At 51.1% G+C, this 21,872-nt stretch overlaps 1 protein-coding gene across 3 annotated transcripts in view; it reads right to left on the bottom strand.

The window, feature by feature from the left end:
- Positions 1–21,872, bottom strand: part of FSTL4 (follistatin like 4) — a 332,505-nt gene that overhangs the window by 50,186 nt on the left and 260,447 nt on the right. The gene's annotated exons all lie outside the window — the stretch shown is intronic.

Here is a 21,872-nt window from a genome sequence, read left to right as displayed (position 1 = left end):
GGGGCAGCAGCCCGAGATGGTGTGAGCTGAGGGAGGCAGCTGGCTCGGGGGTAAGGGGGGCTGTGCTTATTCTGGGATAACAGCAAAAATGCTCGGAGCCCTGTTTACTCTGACTGAGACTCTGTCAGGGCCTGGGGGTGTCTGACAGGTGTGGAGCAAGGCAGAGAGCTGGGGATGGAGCTGTGTGACTCAGTGGGGCACTTTTGAGCTGAGATCAGGCAGAACATCTGTGCTCACACCCTCCTGCCAGCGTGTGTGGGAGAGGGGAGGGGAAGGGTAGCCAAAATAGCCTCAGGCACGAAGCCACAGGCGCGATGCACTGCAAAGCAGATGCAGTCAGGTGGGAACCTGAGGAGCAAAGCCCTGTCCATCCACAGTCATTCAGTGGCCCTGCCCTGGGCCCACGAAGAGGAACAAGGTATATACTGGTACTCGGTGCTCAATCAACGCTTGTTGGACGGATGGACGCAAAGTGGAGAAAATGGAAATAAAGAAGGAAAGGAGCCAACAGGCCAGTGGAGAGGGGACAACCACACACAGGACAAATGTGGCTCCCGGTGACGGAGCCGCAGGAGGGAAGATAAGCAGCCCGTGACTGATGCAGATGCAGCCCGCCCAATATTTCACAAACGAAGATGCACTTCACATTCCCTCTTCAATCACGTTCTGTGTGCCGCCCTCCCACCTCAGAGTCATGAGGCTTATTTCTCAGGGCAGAGAAGGCGCCAGCTCACTGTATCTCCACCCGGCTTTGGAGATAGAGAGCAGAGAGAGGAGAGATAAGGAGAATTTGCTAAAATTGTCTAGCTTCCCCTGTGCTGTGCTGGCTCTTAGGGCTCAGAACCCAGATTCTCCCCAGGTATAGACAAGGTACCTCTTCCTCATGGGATTCCTTGCCTGGTGTGGCCCAGTGGTTGAGTGCCCATGAGGTCAGGGTACATGCCCAGGTTGCAGGCTCAGCCCCCAGTAGGGAGCGTGCAGGAGGCAGCTGATCTATGATTCTCTTCTTATTGACGTTTCTACCTCTCTCCCTCTCTTTTCCTCTCTGAAATCAATAAAAGTATATAACCCCCTCACTCCCCTCCCCCCCCGCCGCCGCCAAACCCATGAGGCCCTGTGCTCTATGGAAGAAGTAAGCAGGTATGGAATACCCCATCCTCATCCCGGGGCATTGTGGGAATCACAAGAGAGACGGTGGGAATGGCAAAGAGTGTGCCTGCTAGTGTGCAGGTGAGGGGAACCAAGTGGAGGGCCCTAGGAGGAGGCTAACTGTCTCCAACCGCCTGCTCCCCTCCCCACCTGGGGTGATTACACATGGTGTGAGAGAGCCAGGGCTTGGGATTATCCACCAGAGCCCCCTGGACCCCGAGTGGCCTGGAGGGACCCAGAGGTCCTTGCCTGTGCACTGGCTGGGCTGTGAGGTGCTCTGTACCCCTGTGTCTGAGGGCTGCATTGGATGGCCAGATCTGGGCCCAAAGGCAATGACCTCTTGACCTTGAGGGGTGAATAGTGCCAGTGGGGGCTGTGGGAGGCTGAACCAAGGGAACCTCAGACTCCAGAATCCACCAGGCTGAGAGAGCCCAGACCAGGAGCTCAGTCAGGGCTGACCTCTGACAGGGCAACTGGGGAGGATTTGGGGTGGCGGGGGGTGGGGGGTGGGGTGGGCGCGAGGTCCCAGCAGCAGAAACCGGAGATGGTGGAGAATGGCAGGGTGCTTAAACCCACACTCAGAAACCAGACAGAGGAGCAGCTGGGGTTGTGGGGTTGGGTGGGGAATTGAAAACACGAAGCATTTTTCTTAGGTAGAGCATTACTTATGTGGACTGCAAAAATGATCATTAGCCTGGACTCAGCTTTATAATGGATTGAATATTTAGGTGCATTTTTCTCCCAATGGCTGGTGAGTGGGGCTTGTGAAGAAGTCAGGTATGTTATCACTTATATGGCCAATTAATCTATGACTAGGAGACAAGAATATACAATGAGGCAAAGACAGTCTCCTCAATAAATAGTATTGAGAAAACTGGACAGATAATGTAAAAAACAAACAAACAAAAAAACTAGACTGCTTTCTCATACTATATACAAGAAAAAACTCAAAATGGATTAAAGATGTATACAAGACCCAAACCATAAAACTCTTAGAAGAAAACATAGGCGTTTCTGACATTTCTCTTAGTTATATATATATATATATATTTGATATATCTCCTTGGGCAAGGGAAGCAAAAAAATAAACAAATGGAATTATATGAAATTAAACAGCTTTTGCAAAGTGAAGGAACCATCAACAAAATGAAAAGACAACCTATTGAATGGGAGAAGACAGTCACCAATGATGCATCCATTAAGGGGTTAATATCCAAAATACATGAGGAATTCATAAAACTTAACACCAAAAACACACACACACACAAACAAACAAGCAACCTCATTAAAAAATGGGCAGAGGACCTGAATAGACACTTCTCCAGAGAGGACATACAGATGGCCAAAGACATGTGAAAGGATGCTCAGCATCACTAATCATCAGGGAGATGCAAATTAAAACCACAATGAGATATCACCTCACACCTGTCAGAATGGCTATCAATAAATCAACAAACAGCAAGTGCTGGCGAGAATGTGGAGAAAAGGAACCCTGTTTACTGTTGGTGGAAATGCAGATTGGTGCAGCCATTATGGAAAATGTATGTCGGCTCCTCAAAAAAATTAAAAATAGAGCTATTATATGACCCAGCAATTCCATTCTGGATATTTATAAAAAACAAACAAACCCAAAATACTAGTTCAAAAAGATATATGCACCCCTTCACTCATGCACTGATGCACCCCAGGGCTCCCATGGTACCCTGAGGCCTGAAAACCTTTGTCTTAGACAGCGGTTTGCCGCTCTGTTGACTAATGAGTTTGCCGACCACTGTCATATACTACCCTTTACCTCTTTGCACACAATATGCCACAATTGCCTAATCCTCACAGCTTCCAACTACACGGTAACATTTAGTCTAGTCCAGTGGTCAGCAAACTCATTAGTCAACAGAGCGGCAAACCGCGGCTCGTGAGCCACGTGTGGCTTGTGAGCCGCCATTTGCCGACCACTGTCTTAGAAGATGGGGATGTCTGCATAGATGGAAAGGAAGTGCAGGTGGATTTGGGGAGGTGAGGTAGACTGGCTGGCGGGGGGTCTGGGGACCCTAATTACCAGGCTAGGAGCACCACCCTCGTTTGGAATATAACACTTATGTGCATCGCATGAGGCCTCCCTCCACGTGGACCCAAAGCGATATATTTCAAAAAGTTTTTAAAAAATGTCTGGAGGAGCCTATAGCACAGGGCTAAAAACAACCAAAACACCCCGGGAGGGAAGTGTGTGCAGCTAGGCCTCTGCCCTGGGACAGGCGGCTCCCGCAACCTTGCTGAGCACACCCGCCCATCATCTGTATGTCTGAGGACATGCACTTTGCACAGGAAAGACTCGCAAAATTAGAATGGTGCATACTGACAGAGCATCATAATTCTGCTGTCAGCTACACAAACATTAACCAAAGGGCAAATATTTGGATCATTTAAAGTTTAATTAAATGTTGTTTTATTGAATTTAACTCATGTCAATATTCTCCAGCTCCGTGTAAAATTCTGAAGAGATTTATGGCAAGCGAACCTCTCCTCACTCCCAGTTATTTGCTGTTCGGCACGCCTTCCTCTGGCCAGCCCCACTTCCCTGCTAAGTGACCTCCCCCTGCAGAATGCAGCTATAGGAAGAGGCTGGTATCCTTGGAAAGAGAAGTCAATGGGGAGCTTGTCCAGCCCTGTTGGGCAGAGATGCCCCCAGATGACAATGGCCCTGTGATAAGAACTGGAAGGCTGCCTGGTGAGCAGGGAATTTGGGGAGGGCAAGGGAGTTAGGGGGCCTCACAACTTGGGACTCCTACCTCCCTATGCACCTGGCCTTCTGATGTCAGTGGGCTTCCCCTTGTTTCCCCCTGGGATTAAAAGGGACAGGTTGCATGGCCACGATTGTCGAAGTCAGCGCAGGTTGGTTGGCATGAGACAGACCTTCGTGGCGCACTAACTAGGCTGCGTGTCCGGCAGTGGGGTCCCAGGCAGGGCTGTTTGGGGCTCCGGTGCCTAGCATGGTGCCTGGCACACAGTCGGTAGCTTCAGGCCAAGTTGGGCTGACAGCTGTCTCCTGGGAGACACCTACCTCACTGTCTAGGACGTCCTTCAAACCAGAGCAGCAACACCGTTGGTTTTCCAGACACAAGGTATTGCAAACACCAGCTCTCAGCCTGCTCCCTGCACACCTGCTCTCCCTGCTCCTTGGAGCTTGGAGAGAAGGGGGGGTGCTGCGGCGAATGGACCCATGGTGAGCAGGTAACAAACACGCTTCCTGAAAACAGGAGGCCATGAGACTTCAGTTGCTGGAGAGCCGGTGTTAGTTCCTATTACAGCTTTCCCGTGATCTTGGGTGCTGTTCCTCACACTGCACTGAACTCGATGAGACACTCATAAGCCCATCAGCACCTTCTCAAGCAGGATTCTGGTGCTTCACAGCAATAAAAATTAAATTTCTCAAATTCTCGTCAAGTTGGCGTTAGTATTTATATGTTAGAAATGCACTAATGGAACACATCCCTATTCTCAGATCCTCGTCAAGTTGGCGTTAGTGTTCGCATGTTGGAGATGCACTAATGGAACACATTCCCATCTGGACAGTTGGCATTTTTTTTCAAATGATGGTCTTGGTGAAAAGAGCCTGTCAAAAGCTCAATCAACCTGCCTGCACAGCGATATTTTATTTATTTTTAAAAATATGTTTTTATTGATTTCAGAGAGAGAAAGGGAGGGGGAGAGAGATAAGAACATCAGTGATGAAAGAGAATCATCTATTGGCTGCCTCCTCACACCCCCAACTGGGGATGGAGCCCACAACCTAGGCATATGCCCTTCCTGGGAACTGCACTGCAACCTCCTGGTTCATAGGTCAACACTCAACCACTAGCCACACTGACCGGGCTGCAGAGTGATTTTTAAACTGAACCTTGCAGGGCAAAGCCAGTCTCAGGGGCCTGCTTGAGAATTAGGGCCATCTGGGGAGAGAGCCAGGTGGGCGCTTAGACACAACTCTGTGGCTACAGCCTCTTCTCACAGTGTTCTCCTTGTAAATTAATGTTCTTTCCTCAGAATGAACCCCTCAGGTGACCTGGGAGTCGCCAAAGGAAGTGTGGCACCTGTGGGACAAGCTCTATTGATCTGGTCTTGTTCCTGTGACCAAGGCCACACTATGAAGTTGGTAAGTAGGACAGAAACCATGTCTTCTGACCAAGTAGGGGACAGGCAACATCGCAATGTCTCCTGGACATGATGACTTCACCTGGCATTTGCAGATATAACAGGTGGGATGTGTTGTGTCCCCTCTTTTCCCTTCCACTCACTCCTTTCCAACAGCTGCTGGCACTTGGCAGATGGGAGGCTTGGAACGAGTTGTTGTAGGGTCTTTCATCTTGACACTCATGTTTTGAGCACTGAGCTGTGTCTGGCCTCCACAGGGGGCTCTGGACCAGTCAGACTTGCACTTGTCCAAAATTTCCTGTTTCTTTATGCAAAATCTGATTCAATTTTTGTGCCATCTTCAGGTTCCTTCTTCCTTGTTTTATTTTTGGAGCTCAGACACCATCTCTTCCTGGGTCTCGAGCTTGCTGGCTTTCAGACTGGAATTTATGCCATCAGCTCTCCTGGGTCTCCAACTTCCTGACTGCAAATCTCAGCTGCCAAAATCGTGTGAGCCAATCCTCTCTCTCCATCTTTCCACCCACTCATCCATCCCATCCATCCATCCATTCATTCATTCATCCATCCACCCATCCAGCTACCCATACACCCACCCACACACCCACCCACCCATCGATGCAACCTATTTGGTTTATTTCTCTGGAGAACCCTGCCTAATGCAGTCATCATCCACGCTATCTTCTCTCCTCTGTGGAGACTGTGTGGTCATGTGAAAGCAAAGAACACAGCCTCCTACTTGCTGCTTGAGAGCTGCCTGACCTACTCAGACCTGATAAGGGTGAGAAACAGCTTCTGCTCTGTACTACTGAGACTTGGGGGTTTCTACAGCAGCTGGTGTTAATTACCTAGTACACTCCCTCAGAAGAGAAAGAAAGACAAGTTCATGTATTTCCTCGAAAGAAACTGTAGTGAGCTGTGGAAGGGACCTTTGAGAGGCCAAGTTATTCAGGCCAGGAACCCTTTGAGAATCCTCTGATGAGAGGAGATCCAACTTCTGCTCTGTTATCCCCTGAACACCCCTGTCCAGGCAGCTCACTCTCATCCCACAGCCCTTTCTACTACTTTCATGATCAGATAGTGTCTTTGGGCAAGGGAGGGGGCCTCAGAGTGGGCAGGGAGAGAACGTGTAAATAAATTACACAGTATAATAAGCACTACAGATAGAAAGAACAAGATGCTGATAGAACAGCAGGGAAGCCTATTAGGATGTGAGTGGGAGTGGTGATGGGAGCCTCTCTCATTAGGAGACATTTAACCAGTTAACTGCCACACGTCCAAAACGGAAACCATCCCCACATGCCACAATATTTTGAATTTAATTTAAAAAATCAATTTTCAATGACTATTATAAAAATAAATATATTACTCACAATTTGGGTGTTCTTGAATATTTTCAGCTGAAAGTTCTCATGAAAAACGATTTTAAAGTGTGTCCAGAAAACATAGTTTTTTTGTTTTTTTACAGACCCGCATGGCGTGTGGGGAAGGTCTGCCGCTGGCGTCTACAGACACTTATGGCGTACAATGGGTTAAGTGGAGAGCTCTAAGATGAGAAGAAAAGCACCTAGGCCAAGACTGGGGAAAGGGCATTCTGCTAAGGGAACACAGCTTGTTCAAAGGCCCTGCGAGCTGAGAATGCTCTGGGAACGGAGGAATGCCAGTGTGGCCAAAGCCAGGGGAGCAAAGCACAGATGCAGAGAAGTGGGAAGTGCCAGGTGGCCAGGAAGAGGCATGGTGAGGGCTTAGAGGTTTTAACTTCAGGCAGTGGAAAGGGATCGGGAGGATTTTAAGTCAAGGAGGGATGTGATCTGAATTGCATGCTACAGGGATCATTCTGGCTGTTATGTGAATAATAGGCTGTTGGGGAGAGGAGAGGATGTGGGGAGACCCTTTTAGCAGGTGAGACATTACCAGTTCAGGTGAGAGACAGGGGTGACTGTGAGACGGAGAGAAGAGGCTTGGAAATAGTGTGGACGAGGGGCAAGGAAAAGGGGTGCCAGGGATGACTCCTGAGCTCCTGGCTTGATCCTCTTGCCATTTCCTGAGTGAGGCAAGCTGGGAGGTGCAGGGACCCACACGCAGTCTTGATGCACCATCTCTGTATGGACTAATAATCCTCTAAACTTCCCTAAGGCATTTGATCTGCAAGTCGATTGCAAACATGTTCTGGGTCTCTCCAGTGAGTAGGCTTTGAAATGATTTCTAAACTGCGGCATTCTTGTGACTAAGAACCTTTGGCCAAGGAAGAGGGAGCAGACACAGTTTCTCCTGTGCAGGTGTCTCTCCTGGAGTCTCTGGGCCTGGGGTGTGTCCAGCAGGCAGCCAGAGCGGTGGAAGCCAGACAGGGAGCCGGTCCCGCTGGGTCCCCTCACCCCACCTGAGCCCTCTCTGACTGGGACCATTCTTCCCGCATCAAAGGGGAGAAGCCATCTGGGTCATGCGAAAACAGCAATAAATGTAGCTTTTTCTATTTAATTATTCAGTCTCCTGAGAACGCTAAGTCAAGGTTGGGTTTTGTAAACAGGCATCAGCAGACCATTTTGGAGAACAGCTCACATCAGTGTGTTTGTTTTTGTTTCAATTCCAATTTCCCGAGCGTGCCACAGCTCCGATGAACCCCTGAGGAGTGGTCCCAAGCCCGGCCGTGGGCTCCACTGCTCCCAGCACCTATGGAGCTCCTGCCAGCTTCCATCTTTAAAGGCAACGCTCATGGCCTCCATCTCTTTCCAGCATGCCTCCCAAGATTCATGGGTGAGCTGGGTTCAGACTTTGTCCTCCCTCTGGGCACCCCCTGTGTTCTTTAGAACACATCCGAGAAGCTCCCGTGGCTCTGGTCACTGAGTGTTTTACCATGCCCAGGAGGGTGGGTGGGGGTTGGGGGCAATTCAGGGTTGGATCTTGGAGGAGCCTTGTCCCTCTCTGGCTGGTGATGCTACAGGCACAAACAGGAAAAGGGCAGCCGGGGGTTAGAGAGGAGGTCTCAGGGGCAGTGGTCAGAGGTGTGGCTGGAAATGAGGTCAGGAGCCAGGCTGGCGGGGCCCATGACGATGGTGAGGTGTTGGGGTTTTATTGCATGAGAATCCATTCTCTGGAGGACTGTAAGCAGGAAACTAAAATGGTCGGATTTATGCTATTAAAGAACATCTGTGCATGGGTCAAGATGTCTTCATTTTCTTTACAGAAAACCTTGACTGGAAATGGGCTGATTAATAAGGAAAAGTTCTCATCCACATAATGCGAAAAGGGAGTTTCCTGGGTAGGTTGTTCTGTGGTTCTGGAATGTCACCCAGATGCAGGCTCTGTAGCCCTCAGTGTGTGGCTATACCCTACAGATCTAGCCTTGCAGGCAGGCACTTCATCCCAGAGTGGGGAATGGGGACTCTGCTGTGCGTGAGCTGTAAGAACAGGAAGCTTTTCCCTGAAGCCCCAATGCTGAGGTCCCCTCACGTTCCATTAGCCAGATTTGTGTCTCGTGCTCACTCCTAAAGCAACTACGGCAAGAACCATCAGGACTGGCTGGGAGAGGTGTGTGGCTGTGGGTGGGGGTGGGCCAACCTCAGGAAGGGGTGGAGGCTGTTGGGGTGGCACCTGGTGTGGTGTGGAGGGTGGACAGAATGGGCAACAGAGGAAGACAGGAGACCTGTGAGGGGCCCATGCTGCAGGTGTCAGCAGCTTAGGCCAGAGCAGTGGTGGCAGAGCTAATGGATTGGTGATATATTAGATGGGGTGGGGGGTTTGAGGGAAAGGGCAGAATCAAGAATAGAAACTAGAATTTTGGCCTTAAAAACTAAGTAGGTGTTGGTTCCATTTACTAAAAGGCTGAGAGAGAAAGAGCAGACATTTGAGGTAAAATCCAGACTCTGTTTTTACTGTAGTAGGTGGACGAAGGGGTGGGCAGTTGGCTAGATGAGTCTGGGGCTCTGAAGAGAAGTCCAGGCCAGGGAGACACCTTTGGAAGCCATCCATGTCTACATGATATTTAAAGCCAGGGACCAGAGATCATTAGGGAGTGTGGTCTCAGGGAAGAGGTCTAGAACTGAGTCCTGGTGCCCCCAAGGTTTAGAGGTGAGAGGATGAGGAGCCACAGGAGACGGAGCCTGGGAGGGAGGGTGGGGGGTCACCTGTGCCCAGCGCCGCCAAGAGCTCCCCTCAGTCCAGGACTGAGATTTGATTGCGGGCAACGTGAAGGTCCTCTGGGACCTTGACATTTGGAACCTGTCATGCTTCCTGAGAGCGTTGGGGAGTGAAGTGGTCTCTGGGATGGACTGAAGGAGAATGGGATACAAGGAGGTGGGAGAAGGGGCACTTTAGGAGAGTTTTGTCATGAAGGGGAGCAGAGAGATGGATGGTTGGCAAAAGGCCAAGGAAAGACTGGTTTGTGTTTTGAGGTGTTGTGTTTGCAAGCCAGTGGAGATGATCCGATGAAGAGGGTGAACTTTATGATGTAAAAGAGAGAAGGGGCAATCTTAGGAGAGAAGTCCCTGGGTGAGTGAGAGTGGGAGTTCCCCAGAGAATAAGTGGCCTCTCTCGGGGCAGGGACTTTGTGCCTGGCTGCAGATGGAGACGGGGGTGGGGTGGGACGGGGGGAGTGCACCTGATGATGAAAGACGAAGGCAGGCCCTCGTGGTGCACATGAGTGGTCCTCAACCCAAGGTGACTCTGCCCCCCAGGGACACTTGGTAAAGTCTGGACATATTTATCACAACTGGGGGAAGGAGTGTTTTCTTCCTGGCATAGGGCCAGGGAGGCTGCTAACATCCTACATGCACAGAATGGTCCCCACAACAGAGAATTATCTGGCCCCAAATGTCAATAGTGGCACCACTGAGAACCATGGTATTCATTAATAACCATAACTAACAGTAAGAATAATAATTCCTAAAATAAATACTTATCCTTTATCTGTGAAAATGCACGTCCTCCCACAGTCCTCTCCCAGGCGGGCCTGCTTGCACACATGGCCCCACTAACCCACGCTCGTCAGCTACATGGTGGGGGTTAGAGGAGGCCCTCTGCTCCCTACCCTAGCTTGACAAGGCAACCCTCATACTGTCATGCTCTCCTGCTGACGCTGGGCTTGGTGGCAGGGTCTCAATGCAAGCAGGTGCTGGGCAGGGGCCACCCCAGAAGAGTGAGTGGTGTGATCATCAGTGTTGTGACACAGGAACTGACTCACTGGCCATTGCTGAAACATTCCCTTGTGTCAGGCAAGATGCGTGGCACCAAAATATGGGGGTGGGAGAACCCTTGTATGGGATCTCTCTCTGTCTGCCTTGGCTAGGTTCTTTAAATTCTCTTACAGAGAGAACCCTGTCACGTATGCTTTGTCCAAGGACAGATCTTGGTAAGAAAAATGCTTCCTGTTTCCTCTCCAAAGACTCCCCCGCCATCTGTCAGTTTGGAAATCTTCGCATCTTGACCCACGGCAAATTGCTTCTCGCTGTACTTGACGACGTCGTGCCCGCTTTGCGAGGCACATGTGGAGGCTGTAGGCTGGCTGAGTGAGCGCTCCATTTTAGGGATGAATGAACCCAAATCTCATTCACTTCTCCCCATTTTACAATTACAGTCGAACCACCTTCGCACCCCTTGTAACCCACCCGTCCCTCCTCATCTCCTCCGAGGCTGCTCCTGGTCAGGACCCCACTATTGGCCGGGGCAGCAGCCTCTTCCCGAGAGATGTCTCTGCAGGTGGTTTCCCTACAGACCTCTTCCCCGCCCACTGGCTCCTCTGCCTGGCATTTAAGGCCCATGAGCACCCGTTTCCAGTCTCATCTCCCACAGCTCCCACTTAGCTGGCCCCAAACCAAACTCCCTGCTGTTGTCCATTTGTGTCCTGGGCTTTCTCACATGCGCTGGCCACGTTGGCACCAGCTGGCGGAGGAGCTCAGTGCTATGCAGACATGCCCACGACATCTCAGCTCAAACCAGCGAAGCTGGCAGAGAATCAGTGTGAAGAATTCAAGGCTCTCTCTCTGCCCTGCCATGCCCCACCCTGCCTCTGCTGATGACACCAGTGTGGCCACAGCCCTGCACCCAGAGAGGGTGCCTCTGGGGCAGGGGTGGCGCAGGGCGTGAACCTTCAAAAATAGAGGAATTCCAACCATCACCAGGGTAGCCGTGAAACTAGAGGTTTGGAAAATTGTTTCCCACAACAATTGATGAAGGTATCATTTGGTGGATTGATTTCTGGAGAACTAGCTGCAGAATAGGGGCTGAAGGCTGGCAGGAGGTGCCCCCCAGGCAGGCTGTCCAGCACCCCTGCAGGGTTGGCAATCCGGGACCTCATTCCATTGGCAGGCTTGTCCCATGTAGAGGATGGGGAAACCGAGGCAGGACCAACAACCTGCAGTTCAGCACAGGCCTTTTTTCTTCTTAGCACCCCATTTCTATGCACTGGGGTTGAAGGGAGAGGGGAGCAATTATAAATTCCAGAAAAAATAAATCTGGATCTCTTCCTCAAGAAGTCAGAGAGGGATAATTTAAGAGTTAAACATGGTGCCATGCACCCACCACCAAGGCTCCTTCACCAGGCTGGGGTGGGGTGGGCAGAGGAAGTCCCTGGCACTGGGCACTGGCGATACTTTCCTTGGCAATGGGGTGGGCAATTTATCTCAATCTCATGTGTGTTTTGTTTGTGGTTGTGCTGCTGAATGACTTTATGTTACAACTGCACACACAGCCTTATGGACTGGGGCCACTGTGGGAGTCCCACTGCCTCCAGGCGTGTGCACCCCTGAGCAGAAGTCAGCGCGCTGACAAATGGCTCCTGCGTCAGGAGGCCTTGCAGGCCCTGTGTGGGGACATGCTCAGGCCTCACTTGGGACATGGCCCATGTCGGGAACCTGCAGCCAAAGCTGTGCCGGGCCCAGGCCAGGTTTCTCTTTTGCATGTTGTAACAACAGGCTCAGGTTCAGGGTTAAAGGGGTCAGAAGTCTTTGGGATAAAGCATCTTCTAGTTCTAGTGCTCCCTGAGAAACACCACACACAGAAACAACCCATACAGATAGCCAGGGCCCTGTCCACACTCCTCCATCCCTGGAGACCCTAGTTTCATCTCCCCCTTCCCCAGCACCCTAGTTTATACTGACATCTGGCTGTCTGTAGCACCCCCATGAGGAGGTTCTTCCTGCCATTGTAACCCCACCTGGACCAAGATGTCCCTCCTCAGCCTCACCTCCCATCTCCACTCTGGCCAATCAGGAAGGAAAGGATTCTGAGGAGCTGACAAGATGTTATTTTAAGAAGAAAAGGAAAGAAAGCCCTTAGGAGCATTGCTGTTTTGGGGTCCCATGGTGATGAGACAGGGGCCCTTGGGTTTGAGGGCTGAGATCTTAGGAATTCATGCTCATATGGGATGGCGGGTGGGGGGTCTGGGGACGGTTTCAATCAGCCAGTGCTCTGGTCTAAGCCCTCACCAGAGGGGAGGCGGCTGCCCTGCTCCCCCTGTCAATGCCCTTTGCCTTGAGCAGACACGGGGTCTGCAGAGTCCCATCAGGCACCATCGCGTGTCCTCTCTCTTCTGCTGGGCTGCTGGCTGCAGGGCTGACGGCAGCTTGGAGTTTCATGAATACTGGTTTGGTGAACACTGTGCTTATAAAGCTGACGGAGAGAGGAGGCGAGTTTGATGCCATCAGTCGCTCACTACCGACTTCCGGGTGGAAGGCTGTGCCCACATACCTGGTCATCTCCCCTCTCTCCTTCCCTCTCCAAGGGCCTGGCATGGCTCCTCCTGCAGGGCTCCACTCCATTATCGCCCAACGTGGGGCCAGGGAAGAAGAACACGGCCACTCTCTAAGCGACTTACCAGGATGCTCTAATGATATATTGAAAATGAACATTGACCCCAGGTAAGAGGTGCTAAACCGCTCCTTTGAAAGCACATCATCCATTTCACTCTGATGGACTCTCCTCCTTAAATCACCGTGTTGTCATTTTTATGATGCAGATCTAGCTATTGAGGCCACGGGACTGTGAAATGTCATATAAAAAAGCCAATAAGAACAAAATAAAATTAAGTTGTGGGGAGCGTGCATTAGCATTTCAAAAATGTTCTGTTGCATTATGCCACCTTCCTCCCTCAGGCGAGGGGCACCGGGCTCTGTCCGCCCCACAGGAGACTGTGCCACTGAATGTCTTAGTGCTCCGGTCCAGAGCCGGCGGCCGGGGTGGCAGGTGGAGGCCACAGTTACGATAATGGCGAAACACATTCCGGACTGAATCTGATAGGGCACTGGGGCCATCCGCCTCCTCCGATGACAAAGTCTTGATTACTTCTCTCCTTGTTGGCTCAGGCCTGTGGCTTTCAGAGTTCTCACAAATTATTGTTTTCAGCATTTCTGCCCTGGGGAAAAGTAAGGAATGAGATCTGCAGAGGTGAAGGTCTGACTCTTCCACTTCAGGTGACAATGTGGGGCCTGAAATTCCCTGAGATAGGCCACTCCACTCTCCCCTGTCTGGCAGCCTGTAAAACACCCCCAAATTACCCGCAGCCCAGACCACTTGAATTCCTGGATCTGGGGTTGATTAGCAAGGCAGCTATACCATCTGGAAGGGACAGTCCACAATTCTAAATGGGCCTAAGTCTTCAGGACTTGTGGGCTCTGGAGAGCTGACTCCCATCTTTAGAGTTCAAGGCCTTGGCTCTGTGAGGGGCGTCTTACATTCTACTTGAGTCCAGTGAGCACCGCCTCGTGGGCTTCCAGGACTGAGCTGGGCCAGAGGGAGCGGCAGTGGCTGCAGACTGCGGAAGCCCAGCCCACACGCGCCTGGGAGAGCCTGCTCGTGTCCGGGTAATTATGGGAGTGCTATCCTTTCCTATGGCTCTGAATTTGCCAAATTGGGGAAGATGAATCCAGTGTCCCTGGTAGTCGATTACATGAAGCCATTGAGACAATTGCAACGCTTCATCTGGAGTTTTTCAGAAAGCTGACTTGTTCCTTAGGAGCCATCGGCTTAATGGAATTCCACTGCATTATTTTCCCACGTGATGTGCTGCAAAACGGGTTTGTTCAGCACTTTAGTTGGGGGAATATATTTTCATTTGCGAAGCTGCCTCTGCTGGGCTTCTCGCAGCCTTGGTGTAGGAGGCACGAGATTCTCAGCCCTGTGAGGGGCGGGGGCCTGGGGGAGGCAGTGCAGGTGGGCGAGCACAGATGTGCCGAGTGGCTGGGGCCTTTCCCCTCCCTTTTAAATAATATATTCAGCATCAATTCCAGCAAGTGAGATTCTGCTCGGAATTGGATTTTACCCTTAATGAGATGCCATGTCCCTTCTGTTCTCTGTGTAACAGAGACCTTGAGAGTTTTTATTAGAGAGCGAAACAAAACTCCTCACTGTTTTCATGTTTCCTAATAACAGATCGAGTCGTAACCTGAATTTTTATGCAACTAATTATGAGTGAGACTTGGGCATGAAAGATTTATATGATTAGAAAAGAAATGGCCTGTGTTATCTCTGAGCAGGTAGGGGATGAGCTGAGGAAAGAAGGTAATCAGTTTTCTAGGTCATACAAAAGGCACCTGCCCGGTGCTGGCTGGCAGACCAGTTGCAGAGTGATGGAGGGACGCGGGAGCCACCCTCCTGGGACATCCCCTGGACCTGCTGGCTCCTCCTCCACCCCGAGCAGCCAGCTTTGGACAAGGGGCCTTTGGAATCAGGATCTTCTTCCAACATGACATTTCCACCCTCTGCTTTATAAGCCCATCGTGCCCAACTAACAGCCCAAGACAACTAAAGCACACAGAGGTAACTGGGTTAACAGGAGACAAGGGGCATCTCACAAAGGGGAGAGGGTTAGGAAGGTCAATTCCCATGATCAGAATGGAAGCCAGAATTCCATTAATTTGTGCCCCATAAAGTGCCATTTTAGTTAAAAACAGAGACTGAAAATTAGCTATGCAGCCATTCCTTGAAGCCCACAACCAAAGGAACGAGTGTTTGCCAAGAAGCAATAGCTCTTGCACCTGTCACATTCACGAAATTACCAGCATATTGTTTATCTGTGGAAAAAGCAGCTTGCCCAGCGTGGCAGTAAAGAGCGCATGATGGAAAGGCCGTGTGGAGGCGGGGGAGGGCATGCGTTTGTAGGTCGTAATGTGCATTTAGTTACACAGCCATTTGCCGAGGCCCACAACTGATTAATATATGCAAGCTTGTTCATTTACTCAGCATTATGTTTAATCATTTAATTTCGCAAGAGTTTTCAGATCTTTTAATCATCCTAATATTCTTATTGCAACACATTACTAAGCTGTTAGTTCAATTCAATTAAAAAGTGTCATCCCCAAAGTAATTTATTCTCTGTGCGTCGTTCAGTGGATACCTCAGATATGTCTGCATTTTAAAGGAATAATAACTCTTCCGATTTATTAGTCTGCAAACGGCCATGCTGCGTTAGCCCTAAAGGCGACATGGTGAGTGGTGAACGTCTGCGGGCGGCAGGCCTGTGACAGTTTCTCCAGATTTCGAACTAAGACTCAGAAGAGAATGTGACACTGTGGACCATCTGTCGGCACTCAGGTGGCCCTGAAAGTCCAGCCCGACTTTCTCATCCTGATAGTCTCTGATCGCACCGCCTCTGAGTTCCCTTCCGGAGCCTCCTGGCAGGAGTGCCCATCCCACCTCACTTTAGGAGCGGGTGCGGGAGGAAGCCTTTGAGGGCCAATGTTCAGGGAAAGTGCCTGCTGGGGTTGCTAGCGGAGAGTTCAGGCCTCTCTCCCCTTGTCAGAATTCTGACCTTCCTGGGTTGACCTTCTCTGTTCTCTATGGGGCAGTGCTGTCCAGTTAAAATGCATTGCAAGCCACATATGTGCTTTACATTGTCTAGCAGCCCGATAAGAAAGTCAAAGAAACAGGTGGCTCTAATTCTAATAATACACTTTAACTTAATCTATGGAAAGTAGCATTTCAACACGGAATCGATACAAAAGTTAGCTAATGGGATATTTTGCCTTCCTTTTCCATAGAAGTCTTCAAAATCTACTCTGCACAGCTCGCTCTGGAGCAGCCTCCCTTTGGGGCGTGGCTGCTGTCCTGGATGCACGGCCTGAGCCTGGCGCACAGGGGCTGCTGCCTGCGGGAGGGCTTTCTGTTCCTTAGGGACCAGCCTGAGGGCCGATCACCAAGCTCAGGGAGTGAGTTTGTCCTCACCCTCTGTGTCCCCCGAGGAAGCATTTACTGTTCTTGGGGAGCAAAATCTTCCGTGATGAGTACACTTGGATACTGATGCCTGCGCCTTGAGGTGTAAGAATCCCTTCTTCTTTGGCAGACCCCTCCCCATGGCCAGGGCAGTGGCCAGAGCTGATGGCCTGTTGTTTGCAGAGATGTGCTCTAGGCAGGCAGGGCTGCTGCTTGAGTGCCTCCTAGAACTTGGAGCAGTTCAACCCCCGGGGCTGCCCCCTACCTGGGACAGCTGAGGAGCCTTGAGAAGTCAGGGACAAATAGCTAGACCTTGCCAGATCTCGACGCCCTTGCCTGCTCTTGCAGAATGCCGTGATTATTAATACTTCACTCTTGGAAAAGGGCCATCTGTGCAGCTTTGTAGGAGAGCAGCAATAGAAAGGGAACATTAAATGAGCAACTCGGTGGGTGCTTCTAATCCATTATAGTGTCTGTACCTCCATAACCTGTTAACTTAAACTCTGGCCACCTACTGAAGTGGTTTCCAGGAAATAGCAGTATTCTGCTGGACCTCATTTTGCAGGTTATGATAAAAGTGATTGAATGTTAGGGAGGCTAGGGTCTGGTTCTAGGCGAGGGTTGGTGTTCTTAGCCCTCCCACATGACGGGCCATCAACACACCCATGTTCCCCCGCCCCAGAGCTCACCTCCAACTCCAAGAATTAGTAAAATACAATCCCACATACATGAGGTGGCCTCTCCAACCCCTATTAATACTGGGAAGATAAAACTGTCTCAGAGGAAAACATCACAAAGAAACTGCACCTAGTAATGCAGACAGGGTCCCAGCGATGGCAGCTATCCACGACGGAGTGCCAACTGTGTGCCTGGCTCTGTGCCCTGCAAAGGAACTGCAACACAATTCGCGGGGCACAGTACAAAATAAAAATGCCTGTGAGACCAGCCCTGGCCACACACTACATGTGCACCAACTGGCTTAATGCTGACAACAGATACACTCCCCAGCTTACTGATGAGCAAATAGAGGCTCAAGGAGGACCTGCGACTGCAGGCACGAAGGGTTCGCAGTGGTCCCCCTGGAGAAGAGGTAGGGGGAGGGCCGAGCCTTCATCCAGCACAGGGTGAAGTCACAGAAAACACCAGAGGATGCGGGCGGACCACCCAGAATCACGCTGTGAGCACTGATTTAGTTTCAGGAAAACACTGTCATTTGTCCCATTAAATTAATGCTGTTAATTTGAGGTTCATTGGTTTTGCAGTTTGTTTTTATTTCATGTATAAATTTGTTTTAGCGTTATGGTTGTAGAAGAACTCTATGCATAACGAACGTGTACCTAGTTTTATGTTTGTACATATTTAACTAACATTATACTAAATGTAAATTAAGGCAACAGAGAGAAACCACAATATTTTCCCTTTAAGTGGGGCCTGCACATTATTCAAGGAGGGAAATGCACCTGTTGTCCCCCGAGGTGAAAGCCACAGGGGATGCTCAGGGCCCTTCCTCAGTGGAAAGGGAGGGGAGGAAGTGAGAGGGAGGGAGGGAGTTAGAGAGAGGGAAGGCAGGTGGCTCCTCCCACCCCCTGGCTGTCTGACTGCTGGCAATTGAAGGGCCCCCGAAGGCGTGTCTGGCCCAGGCTCCCCTCCTGGCTGCTGCTTCACATTCCTTTGCTTGGCCTAGGGGGCCCTCAGCCTTGTGATGTAGATCCTCAGGAGTGACCCTGGCCCAAAGGCAGGGAAGGGGCCTTTACCCCGGGGCTTGGAGCCTAGGTGTAGGGATCAGTTATGACCCCCCGAGGCTGTGTTGCTAGCTGACTGTGACAGGAGCCTTGGGGCTAAAGGCCATCACCGCCCCCTCCCCACCATCATCTCAGTCTCAGTCCCATTCTCACGACAGGAGCATGTTTGAAACTAGCAGTCAATATCTTGCCACTCTATGAGTCCTCTCCATGGGCAGCTTCACGCCAAGATACATTTCCAACTGAGATGCATGTCAAAGACTTTCGCGAGAACGTTCACGGGAGCATTATTGACTCTGAACTGGAAACAACCCAGGTACATCAACTGCGGCACATTCTTACAGTGGAATATTATACACCACCGGAAAGACCAAACTTCTGTAGATGAAGTTACAATAGATGGATAGATGACTCTCACAGACATAATCCTGAGGAGGCAGCCACATGCAATAAAGTCACACTATATGACTCCATTGATATAAAGTTCAAAACATGCGAAAGGACCCTATAATGTTAGAAAGGCAGGATAACAGCTACACTTGGGAGGAGATGCAGGAAGGAGACCTTGAAATCTCCAGCCCAGGCTCAGCCCCACCCACTCTGTCCAGCCTAAGTGGCTCAGAGCTCTCTCCTGGGGAGTCCAGGTATGAATATTCATGAGCCAAGTTACTGAAAGCCTTTCAAACTCCCAGGCAAGGTCCATGGCATTCTGGAGGTAGACTGGGCCAGGTGGGTGCAAATGAGGCATGAAAGTCATCTCCCACCTGCTCTGAAAACTGTTCTTGAAATGTGGCTGCGCCGAGCTCCCAGCCCTGACGGACTCAGGACACTCCCACCAGTAGGAGGCTCCCAATGGCAGACTTTGGCTGCTGGTCTCAGTCTTGCAGGGCCCAGCACAGAGGCTGGGACCCCACACCCCAAACCAGGGATCTTAATAAGCAGCTGGCCACTGCACAGAGCACACTTCACTCTCTGTCCTTTGCAGAGCAGCCCCACTGACAGCTCCCCTTCACCACCACCTTCCGGCCACCTGGCCGCCTTCGGTTCCTGGAACACAGCCTCGTTCGTGCTGTGTCCTTTGCCTGGACTCCCGCTGGCTCCTTCTCATCTTTGTATTCCCCTCAGAGGGTGCCCCACTCTGTAAATACCCCATCTGGAGTGGCCATCCACTGCTTTCTGACTCTTCCCACAGAGAGCCACGTCTAGTTTTGTTCACCATTGGACACCAGCAGCCTGCCCAATGCCTGCCACGTGGAACTCAGGGGGTAAGTGCTGGCGGGTGAGCAGTGCAGCTGGCGCACTGGTGCCCTGGGTCTGCGACACCCCCAGGATGCTCTGAATGGGGGTGCTTGTTAGCCACGTCCTGCCTCTTCCACCAGCCCCACCCCCAGAGCCCTGAGCCAGCCAGCTGTCCCCTTTGCCTGGTGTTTGTGATCTGATGGTTCTGAGTCCAGACTCCCCTGAAAGACCCCTGCTGACTATTGCCTGGAACCTTCTTTCTAGAAAATGGTCCCAAATAGGTTGGATTTAGGAGGCCAAGATTGATAGTAATAAAAGCTAATCTTCCCTAAGCATCCTGTCCTGCACTTGCTAAGCCCTTCACATACACTATTCCCAGAAAGACCCTATGAAGCAAGTGCTGTTATGATTCCCATTGTACAGACGAGGAAACTGAGGTTCAGGGAGGTGAAGCAACCCAGCTCTGCAGGACTTCCCAGCGGAGCTCCCTGAGCTCTTGCTGCAGCCCTGGTCCAGGATTCTCCTGAGATTTGAGCTGACTAACTGGAACACAGAATAAAGGTGGGAGAGTGTGATGGGACCGGAGACTGAGGGAACGTGGCAGGGGAGAGAGGCACTTCTTGTCTCGTTAGCTACCACTGAGGGTCTGCACTGTGCAGGGCCCCTTATCCTGGTATTTCACTTTTCCAGAGCACAGTTGGGTCTCCAGGGAGAGGCCAGAGGCAGCGTGGCCAGGGGATTTGACCAGGACTCTTGGACCGAGCAGCCATGGTCAGGGCTTCACTACATGAGTGGTGGGCAAACCTGGGTCTGGCTATTAGACTCTGGGTCAGGCCAGAGCCTGGTCTATAAGGTGAGGGAGTGGTCAGGAATGTTGGTGCATGTTTTCCCTGCAGAATAAATTTCCGGAGCACCCACAACGTGCCAGGCCCCAGGTGGGCTTTGGGGAATGGAAGATGAGTAAGTCCAGGGGAGGAAGTGAGGAGAGACTTAGGCAGGGAGGAAATGCTTGGTGGGGCATCTACTGTGTCCTCAGAGGCCCTCTGTACAGGGGACACTTGAGCTGATTCTTAAAAGAGTTTGACTAGATAATGGGGTCTGGGGAGGGGGTTCCAAGCAGAGGAAACAGTAGGTGCCCTGCTGTGGGGTCAGATGGGCGGTGGCAGGAGCACCTAGCCACTTGTTGAGGATGTAGTGGAAATTCCTTAACATGTGGGGCCTGAGAGGCATTGCCCAGTGTACCCTGTGTGTCCTGGGTGGGGGAGCTGTGGCCATTGGGGGAGGAGCTGTCCCTTCTGGTTTCCTGCTAGCTCGAAGTTGCATTGTTGGAATTCCAATGAACATTCATGGCATAATTAAAATTAATAATTGGAAAACACAAAATGCATTTTTATCCCATTAATTAACAGGAGGACTGATTTCTTCCTGTATAACTCTTCTTGTGAGATGAGACTAGAGCAAGCATGTCAAACTCGCGGTGTGCAGGCTGCATGCCTTGTTTATTTGGCCCGTGTTAGCCTTTGAGTTTGACATGCTTGGACTAGAGCAGCCGTGGGCAAACTATGGCCCGCGGGCCGGATCTGGCCTGTTCAGCTGTTCTATCCGGCCCACGGAGCCAAAAGAGCGGAGGGTTCTCTTGCTCTCCCCTCCACTCCTTTACTTTGAATTTATATTAGTTCACACAAACACTCCATCCATGCTTTTGTTCCAGCCCTCCGGTCCAGTTTAAGAACCCATTGTGGCACTCGAGTCAAAAAGTTTGCTCACCCCTGGACTAGAGGCTCAGTAGTCTGAAGTTAGAAGTTGGGCTTTCTGTCCCAGAAGATGTCCCGTCTTCATGATCTAAGACTAGGGCAGCCCCTGGGGTACCCTCAGCAGACACCCAAGTCACTTTGCCCGTGGGCGCAGCCTGCTGGTTCTGCTTGGTCAGTGGGACCTGCCCTCAACCCTGGCTTAGGCTCCATCCCATTGACTAGGGGTTTGTCACATTTGCTCTCATGCTCTGAGCCTCTGGGTCCCACCCTGAGCGGCCTGCACTGGCCTTGTTACCACAGGGACAAACAGTCCCTTCACAGCAAGACCATTTTCTCTAAACAAACACCACCGTCCTGCAAGGCTCATCTGACATTTGCTTCTTCTTAAAGAGACAGTAGCTGACACTCCTCGAGTTCTGAGAAATAATCTGGGAGCAGAGGGGCACGGAACGCCTGTCAGCACAAGGCTGGGCCCTGGGTGGGAGGAGGTGCACCCCATCAAAGCCTTTGCTTGCTCACAAGGTCACAGAGAAACCTGCCGCCTGCCTCTGAGGACCGCTCAGCAATGACAGATCGGAGTGGAGGGACTGACCATCTGCCCCCTAAGTGTGTTTCAGGAGCCCTCCCTGGGGACTTGGGGACCTGGGCCAGCTTGTGGGGCTGTGTGTGTAGGTGGGATCTCTTCAAGTTTCTAATAGGGCCA

This window comes from Plecotus auritus (genome assembly GCF_963455305.1).
Source record: "Plecotus auritus genome assembly, chromosome: 6".
NCBI lineage: Eukaryota > Metazoa > Chordata > Mammalia > Chiroptera > Vespertilionidae > Plecotus > Plecotus auritus.
Note: the sequence above shows the minus strand (reverse complement) of the source record. Positions and strands in the feature narration are given on the sequence as shown.